Below are 9,500 nucleotides of genomic sequence, written 5' to 3' on the forward strand. Positions count from 1 at the left end.
CAGGCCCCCAGTCTGCTTGGGGAACAGGTGCTGTGGGGTGACGTGGGGTTGGGGTGATGTGGGGTGTGGTGGGGTTTAGGTGATGTGGGGTGTGGGGTGACGTGTCCGGGTAGCCCAGTGGCTATAGGGTGGGGCAGGGCCCACTCACCAGGGCAACCCCTGTGCTGTTCCTGCCCAGACAGGCAGGTCTGGCTGAGGTTTGGGGTGGCTTCCGCTGGTGGGTTTCAGGGTCTGATGGAGTCAGCAGGCAGGGTCCTCGCGCGGCGTCCCGGAAGCCCTGTTCCTTCCGTTGTGCCTGCTGCGGGTGGGTTTGGGTTACAGGCTGCACTGCCCTGGTGACACCATATGCATGGTGATGTGGCCCCACTCAAAATCCGGGGGAAGGCGTCCCTGCTGCGCTGAGAGCAGGGCCACAGCTGGGACCCCCCGGGACGGGGTTTTGGATGGGTGCTGTAATGCTGTGGTAGCACAGCTACTCCCGATACAGTAGTCACCACAGTGACACAGACCCGCCTCCAATCCTTCTTCCCAGGGGGGCTGCGGGGCTGGAGGGGGAGGAGCCTGGGATGCCCAGGGCTGATCCGAGGGCGGAGGCGGAGCCCGGGGAGGCTCCTTGCCAGAACACGGCACTAGGTGGCCGCCCATGCCACATGGTGGGGCGTTGTGAGGGGTCACTCTGGGGCCAGCAGGTGGTTCCCACCTGGGGAGGCTGGAGCGGACAGGGGTCAGTCCTGTTGCCGCTGAGCCTTGCACTCGGGGTCTGAGTTGTGCTCAGACCCGCGAGGGCGTCTGGCTCTGCCTCACCGGCCCCTCTCTGGCTGTCTTCCTTTGCCATCTGCCTGTGGACCCATCTACTTTAGAGCCACCTGGGATTGTGCCATTGTGGTGACGGGCCTCAGTGACCAGCCACTGCCGGAGCACCTGCTGTCCTCGGATGCAGTTTCAATTCCCCCTGGTTCTAGCAGGACCAGGGGCACATGCAGGTGAGGAAGTGCGGGTGTGGGGAGGCCCAGGTGCAGGGAGGCCCAGGTACAGGGAGGCCCAGGGGAGGCCTAATCCTGGTTTAGGTCTTAGTTCAATGAGCTGGATGGAATTTGCCCTCCTCGAGGGCCCTTCATGTTAGTATGAAAACCGGCCTGCGTTGCTCTTTTTGGGCTCTTTGGAGCATGATTCACTTACAGAGTCCAGGAGCAGGTCTGCGTGGCAGTGACCGCGTCTGTGGAAGTCTGAAGCCCCGTCCACGAAGCCATCCGGGCCGGGGATGTCGGGTCTCTGGATGGCTCCCACCGCGGTGTCTGCCTGCTGAGCCGTCTGGCTGAGCTTTGTTTCTAGGAAAGGAAACGTGACGCCTATTCTGTGCTAACAAGTGCATTCTGCTGGGTCGTCCCCAGTGTGAGCTGCTGCGATACCCTGAGTGGGCAAGTCCACACCCGCACCTGGCGCCTGCCCCACCCGAGCCACAGGAACAGCAGTCATTTGGGGGAGCAGGGGTGTGGACACGCCCTCAGCTGACCACTGAGCCTCCAGTGTCCCAGGTCCCCTCCTGGGGCCGGAGAGGGCAGGGCCGTGGCCCCAGGAGGCCTGGCAGCTTTGCGGGGGTGGGGCGCACATTTGTACAGCAGATGAAGGATGCTGGGGCGGGGCACGTGGTCGTGGGCTGAGTGCTCGCTGTGGCTGCAGGCTGCAGCCTGGTGCCTGTCTTCACGTGGTCCTCAGCACCCACCCCGCGGGGCTGTTGTTATTACTGTTATGACTATGCCACTGTGCGGTGGGTGTGCTGAGGCCCAGGCATCCACACATCTACCTGCTCCCTGCTCCCTGCTGGTAGAGGTCGCTGGGATGAGAAGGAGGGGACGGAGCTGGGTGGCATCTGGCCAGATGCACGTGTTCAGGGGCCGTGTGGATGGTGCAGTTTGAGGTCCACCCTGGTCCATGAACCCTGGGCTGGTGGCCAGTGCCCATCGGTTCCCCACTGGGACCACCACGGGGTCTGGGAGAGCGGCCTCTCCCCTCATGTCCTCCAGGCCACTTCTGGAGCCACGGCAGACAGCGTCGTGGGATGGCAGCTCTCCCGGCATCTGAGTAGCCCCTCTGCCTGACATCTAGGCCCCAGGGTTAGGGTGGGCTTTCCTGTGGGGCTGTAGCCTGACGAGGGAGCCCCTGGCCGTCCCTGGCCCATGTCCAGCCACAGCAGCCACAGTGCTGGGCCCCAGAGACCAGGGTGCCCATACTCCTCCTAATTTTGAGGAGTGGTCTTGGGGGAGTGAGGGGGACAAAGTTGGGGAGCCCCTTCTGGAACTTCCCTCCTCCCCAGCTCCTCCCCTTCACCCCTGGGACTCTCACCTCTTGGAGCCATGGTGGTGTCGGGTAAGCATTTCTGGAAACTTCCATCTCTGAGCTTTAGAAACCATTTGTGGATTTTAAGGGCTTTGATCCCCAGGAAAGGTGGAGAAATAAGTCAGCCAGGCCAAGTGCTGAGGACAGATGAGCCTGCAGGCGCAGAAGCCTCTCCTGCAGCCTCCTCACTGTGAAACACGTGTTCTTGTGCGCAAGAACACATCTGACGACGGAGCAGGCACATGTGCCCTCTTCCACGCGCACACAGCCGTGTCCGTGGTGCTGTCCTCAAGAAGCGGCAGGACGTAGTAGGAAGGAGAAAGCGCGCATCCGTGCCTGGTCCGTGGGTCGCTCACAGGAAGCCTGCTTGCCCCAGACCTGCAAGGGTCCCAGCCTCCCTGGCTGCCGGTGGGCAGCCCTGTGGGGTGGAGGGTGGTTAGGGGCTTTGGCTGCCTCCTGCATCCCTGTGCTCAGGGGTCCTGGGCGCCCCTGTTGGTTTCGTCCTGGTGGTCCATGTTCCGCTGTGTCCAGGAGCTCGGACTGGGGCTTCGAGGACATTCTGCAGCTGGGCCCTCCCAAAGAGCTGGCAGTGACCGGGGGCTGCTGAGGGGGCAAAGGTTAGGCTCGCTGCTGCTCTGCCCTCGGCAGAGACCAGTCAGACCCCTCCCCAGCGGAGCAGACTGCACTGGGCCTTGGCCTGAGGTGTGTGTGTGGGGGGGTTGGCTGCTGCCCCAGCTCCATTCTCGGTGCGACAAACCGTCCGAGGCCTGTCTCTCTTGGGTCACATCACAACTTGCATCTGCTCTCCTGGCCTCTGTGTTCATGTGGGGGCTGGGGACGGTGCCGCCTGGTGCCAGTCTCCCTCAGGCAGTCCTTGAAGGGCCCCTCTGCCAAATACACGTGTCCTTTCCCAACTCCGGCCTCCCCGGGAGTGCTGGCCCCTTGCCCTCGCCAGGCTAGGCGCTCAGGAGCACAGCCCGCGTCGCCGGCTCCGTGAGCACAGGCTCCAGGACGTGATGCAGGGCCCCCTGGTCTAGGGGAGCACTCACTCTGGTTCTCGTCGCTTCACCAGGGCGGACAAAACACTTTTTCCTGCACCTCCCTCCGCACCAGTTACAAGCCCCGTGCCTGCCAGTGGTTCAGGCCCAGAGCTCTTCATCATCCCCAGCTGGGCAGGGGCCCAGGCAAGGCTCAGTGACAGATGCCTGCCTGCTGCTGGGAAGGACATGGCTTCCTCAGTGCCCCCAGGGTGTCAGCTCGACTCTCTGGATCTTCGCTTTGCCCCAAGGGCGTGGTGGAAATGTGTCTAGTCCTGAGAGGGGGAGCCCAGCCCCGAGAGGAGTGCTCTGATCCCAGGAAGCAGTGTCTGGCCCAGAGAAAAGGATCCAGAAGCATCCAGGGCCACACCCTGCACGTCGCTTGGCTGAGGGCCCCTCCTTGTGTCCTCAGAGCTGGAGGGGTGGTGTCCTCTCTCTCCTGTAAGGATGTTGTGATGACATTTAGGGCTTTGATAATAATCCAGGAGAGCCTCCCCATCTCGTGACCTTAACTAAATTCATCTGCACAGACCCCTTCTCCATATGAGGTGACAGTCACAAGCTCTGGGAATAAGGACCTGGATATTTTTTGGGGGCCGCTTGTGAACCCTTCACTCCACCCACTCAATGGGCATTTATGGAACACTGACTGGAAGCCAGACCCGCCTTCTGGGACACGCCAGTGATTGGTGGATTCCCGAAGCTTCTGCTGCTTCAAGTTTAGAACTTGAGCCCCAGGACTCACCAGGTATCACTTGGTAGACGACAGGCAGGTGACAGCCTCTGTCCTGCTCAGGCTTGATCTGCCAGGGCATCACAGCCCAGGGACAGCCCAGGGCTGATACAGTTCCCAGCTGCCTCTATCTGACCCTGGGTGGGTTCGAGGGCCTCTCCATCCCTCTGGGCCCCAGGTCCTTCCACCCCAGGGTCCTGGCCCCAACCCAGCTGGTCACCTGGGGATTTGGATTTTGTGTCACCCCCTGGCTTGGGTCACCTGGTCCACCTGGCCTTCACACATCTCCTCCACCTGGGACAGAGGCACCCTCACCCTTCCTCTCTGAGCTGTCAGCCCACACAGCCTTCCCTGGGCTGTGATGCTAAGCCCCCCATGTCCAGGCCTGTGCAGGGAACTTTGCTGTCAGTGGGTCTAGGGACGTGCCCCGTGGGGCTGCAGGTGGCAGTGAGGACAAGGTGGGAGGCAGTGGGTGCAGGTGCCTGTGGGTCTGTGGCCGCCCTCTGCACCTGCATGCACTCCCCTGTCACCTCCATTTTTAGGGGGACAGGCAATGCAGGTGAGTGCTTGGAGCTTGGCTTGCCCTAAAGCCAAGCCCTAAGTTACACACCAGAATCTTCCACACCACTGTGTGTGACAGACCTCAGACACTGTGGCCTGGGTCCGTTGATGACAACTTTCTTGTTCTGGCCCTGCTTAGCCCTTCAGCCTTGTGGGGTCCCAGCTTGTGGCTACCTGGGGTCAGTGGGCCTGGCCTCCCGGCTGCAGAGATGCCACTGACCACCTACACTTCCCCACAGTTAGCGAGCCCAGCCACCCACCTGTCCCCACTCCGTGGGCACACCCACTTAGGTCATCCAGTAACTGGCATGGCTGCCGTCACACCCTGTCAGGTGAGACCCTCACCAGCCCTCCCTGGGGCCTGGGAGATGCAGGTGTGGGCTGGCCTCCTACATTGAGCTCTGTTGAGCTCGGTGGCTTCTCGGGACTGGTATTCTCCCCATAGACCCAGGCCTGCCCCGAGGTTGGGGTCCTGCAGACCCAGAGGGAGGACCCCTCAGAGCACCCCCCCACCCCCAGACTGGGGCAGCTGCCTCCCTGGGCGAGGTCCCCAGCCTCAGACAGAGGACCCTGGGGAGCCCCGCGGGGACTGGTGCTGCAGGGGCACCTTCTGGCCTTCCCCTGAGGAGTCCCTGGGGTCTCTAACATGGTGGGTCTTCAGGGAGCTGTGCCCGCCCAGCCTGCACGTCCTGACCACACTTCCCCGGTCCCTGGGCCACACCTTTTCTAAGGGACGGCCCCGCCCCAGCTCTGTGCCTGTGGTGGGTCACCAGTGTGAGGACCCTTGTCTTGTCCACCCCCCAACAGGCCTGGGCAGCCCTGCTGGGGCACCTGGCCCCCGTCTTTCCTGTTGGGAGACAGAGATGCAGCAGAGAGAGACCTGGAGCAGAGCATGGGTGGCTGCAGAGCTTATATTTTGGGGGCCCATGGCGGGGAGCCCATAAGGGGGCCCACAGGAAGGAGCTTACAGGGGGGGCCCACAGGAGGGAGCTCACAGGGGGACCCATAGGAGGGAGCCCACAGGGGGGGCCCACAGGAGGGACCCCACAGGGGAACCCACAGGAGGGAGCCCACAAGGGGGGCCCACGGGGGGGGGCTCACGGGGGGGGCCCACAGGAGGGAGCTACAGGGGGGCCCACAAGAGGGAGCTACAGGGGGGCCCAAAGGAGGGAGCCCACAGGGGAACCCACAGGAGGGAGCCCATGGGGGGGCCCACAGGAGGGGGCCCACAAGAGGGAACTCACAGGGGGGCCCACAGCAGGAGCCCATAGCGGGGAGCCCACAGGGGGGCCCACAGGAGGGAGCCCATGGGCGGTCCCATAGGAGGGAGCTCACTGAGGGGCTCACAGGAGGGGACCCACGGGGGAGGGGCCCATAGCTGGGAGTCCATAGCGAGGAGCCCATGAGGGGGCCCACAGGAGGGAGCTCACAGGGGGAACGCACAGCAGGAGCGCATAGCAGGGGGCCCACAGCGGGGAGCCCACGGTGGAGGGGCCCAAAGGAGGGAACTCACAGAGGGGGCTCACAATGGGAGCCCACAGCAGGGGGCCTATAGCAGGAGCCCACAATGGGGACCCCACAGTAGGGTGTAGACGGCTTGTTGCCCAGAGCACCTCGGCGTTCATGAGTGCATGCATGAGTGCGTGCATGCCGTTCCAGCTCACAGTGAGTGAGCGGCTCCCTGGTGGCTTCTCGGCATCACAGGCCCAGGGGTGTGTCTGTTGGCTCCACAGTCAGCTTCAGCCACCCCCTTGCTGCCGGGGGGCCAGGACTCCAAGAGCATCCTGGCTGCAGGGCTCCCGACCCAGGGCCTCTTCTGAGCCCAGTCCCGTCACTCACGGCCATCCCATGTCGCTGTCCTGAGACCACCAGCCAAGGCACAACTGCCTTGCTTCAATCCAGCTACTGAGCCTGGGAGAGCCCCCACCTTTACAGATGTGCCGAGTACAGCGGCCCTGATACCGAGATGAAGGCCTTGGAGACCCAGGGCACTCAGCCTCGGGTGGAGGCTCAGGGACCTGGTTGTTTTGGCGGCGGTGGCTCCTGGGGGGTCTGCCTCACCAGCCGCAGGGGGTAGAGACACCTGGGTGGTCCTGCTTTGTGGAGAGGACCTGAGCCTGGAGGCCTCACCCTGACCAGGGCCCTGGCTCCCCCACCTCCTGGCTGTCAGCCAAACTGCCCGTGGGGTTTAGTTTATTTGCTGTTCCCTTGTGTGGCTGTTGAATCAGGAAGGAGAGAGGGGCCAGGAATGCACTGGCTCACAGACCCTCGGCCTCTGTCCCTGGGCAAATAAGTACACAAAGGAAACTTGAGGAACCCTTAGCGCTTTGCCAAGTCCCTACGTGCAGGATTCCAGGCAGGCTTGCTTTTAGGAAACCTGCGTGTGTCACGTCCACATGGATGACGCGTGGGGGAAAGAACATGTGACATGTTCAGAATACAGAGAAGCAGCCAAAGGGCTTAAATAACTTAATGAGGTTTCCTTGTAACACAAAAGCCAATCAGATTTTTAATTGAGAAGCGACATGTTCTCTTTCGGACATACGAGTTTGCAGCCCATCGTTTGCTTACCTCCATGTGCCATCGGAACCGTCATTATTATCCTGTGAGCCGAAGCGGCACAAACGGGTTGTCAGAACAGATGCTGGTCGGTTGCTGGGTCATGTGAGCTTCTGAGGTGAGTTTGCTTTTATTGCCAACATTATCTTGTTTGGGATGTAGCTCACCCAGCTACTGTGAGCTTGGGAAGGACTGGGTGTCCCAGCCACACACGGGGCGGGGGTCCTGCTTAATGCTCCTCCCCCACACGCACTTCTTTCTTTAAAATATTTTTTAAATTTAAAGTTTATTTATTTTTTTTGAGAGGAAGAGAGAGAGAGAGACACATGAGAGAGAGCGTGGGAGGGGCCGAGAGACAGGGAGACGGAGAATCCCAAGTAGGCTCCACTCTGTCAGTACAGAGCACAATGTGGAACTCGAACTCACAACCATGAGATCATGACCTAAGCCGAGATCGAGTCAGATGCTTAACCCACTGAGACCCCCAGGGGCCCCCCACATGCTCACTTCTTTGGGGTTTATGTCCTCCAATAATGCCAGAAAGACTCGTGGGGAAGAAATAGCTGGGGTCAGAGGCTGTGGCCAGCCTGGTGGTGCTCATGGGCGGGTTTGCGTCTCTACACACTGCTCTATGCATTGACACAGTCACACACAGCATGCATGTGCCACACTGGGTATTTTTGTGCATAAACGGGACACACACACACACACGTATGTGTGACTTGTTTTTCCCACGTAGAAGCGTCCCTTAGAGCTCCTTCAGTGCGCTGTCCCTGTGAGCAACAGCACATCTCTCTAACCTGTTCCTTTGAATGGTCCATGCTGTCAAGCTGGGTGTGGCATCATTATTACTTGGACCATACGCACTGTTTTCATTTTCCGGCTGCTGTTGTGTATTTTACCATCCGTAGGATGTATTTGTATTACACTGAATATACAGGTTACCGAAACAGGATTGTCTGCCTCTGTGGTAGGAAGTTTTCCCACTGAGGATGATGAGGTGGTCCCTATTCATGCTTTCTGTGCCCCCGATCTACTGAACCCTTGCTGATCTCCCAGGACCTGTGAGAGACTGGGCCCCCAGACCCACAGCCTGGCATCAGAAGGCAGCACAGCTAGGCTCTTTCCTCCCCCGTATATCAGCACCAGAGGGAAGACTCCTGGAAAAGAGGGTGAGTGGGACAGCAGCTGGGAATGGGGCCCCACAAGCAATTAGGGGCCAGGCTGAGACACTCCATTTCCCCAGAGACGACCAGGGCTGGTGGGGGGAGCTGGTGGGGGCTCACTCTCATAGCAGCCTGTCTGGAGACCCTTGTTGTCTCCAGGCGTTCAAGAGCTCAAAGCTGGCAGGGCAGCAGGACACCATCCCGGGGGACCCCACCCCAGCCTGCCTCCCACCCTCCAGGCAACACCTGTCACAATAGGCATGCCACAGTGGCAGGGATGCAAACGTGCCAGTGGAACAGACGCCCCGCCTGAACAGTACATGGTCCACAGCCTGCAAAAAAGTACCCCAGGCCTGACACTCAACTAGAGATGTAGTGGATGAAACCTCCAGGATGCAGTAAAACAGTGCCCATCATTCCAGCAATCAAGACAATCTAACTTGAGGGAAAAAACAGTCAAATGACAGCAACAGTCAGGTGAATTCCATGTTGCAATTATATGGCAATGTTTTAGAGCCGGAGAGCCAACTGGTGGTCGCCAGAGTGGAGGTGGTGGTGGTGGTGGGGTGGGGGGAGGCGGGGACAGGTGACAGGGATGGAGCAGGGTGGTGCTCCATTTTGATGCCTTAAAATTTAATCACAAATTTTATTGAAGCAAATGAAAAAAACCAGAAAATGGAAGCAAAGAAGTAGAATCTATAAAAAAGAATAAGAACTTACAGAACAGGAAAACACAGTCTGTGCCGGGCGGACACTAGAGCAGAGACGGAGTGCCCAGTCGGCGGACTCGGGGATGGGACAGTAGAAACGACAGAGAGGAACAGACTTCCCAGAGCAGCCTGGTGGGGACCTGAGGCAAGAACAGAGGTGTCACCCGGTGGCACTGGAGCCCCAGAAGGAGGGAAGGCAGTGGGCGGGAAGACTGAGGAAATAATGACGGAGAAGGTAACACATTTGGTGAAGGATACAAACTTCCAAAAAGCAAAACCGGATAAGCTCAAAGAAATCACGACAAGACGTTTCACAATGAAGCCTTTGCAAACCAGAGTCCAAGGAGTGGTCTCGAAAGCAACGAGAGAGAAAGGACATGTCACCTGGGGAGGGTTT

The 9,500-nt window shown here is 60.0% G+C and overlaps 1 long non-coding RNA gene across 1 annotated transcript; it reads left to right on the forward strand.

Annotated features, from left to right (window-relative positions):
- The first annotated feature begins 5,931 nt into the window (after positions 1–5,931).
- LOC113601595 (uncharacterized) lies at positions 5,932–8,934 on the forward strand. Its single transcript, XR_003422890.2, has 3 exons — positions 5,932–7,345; positions 8,287–8,399; positions 8,633–8,934. It is a non-coding gene; the product is annotated as an uncharacterized LOC113601595 (long non-coding RNA).
- Positions 8,935–9,500: the final 566 nt, after the last annotated feature.

This window comes from Acinonyx jubatus, chromosome B3 (assembly GCF_027475565.1).
Source record: "Acinonyx jubatus isolate Ajub_Pintada_27869175 chromosome B3, VMU_Ajub_asm_v1.0, whole genome shotgun sequence".
Lineage (NCBI taxonomy): Eukaryota > Metazoa > Chordata > Mammalia > Carnivora > Felidae > Acinonyx > Acinonyx jubatus.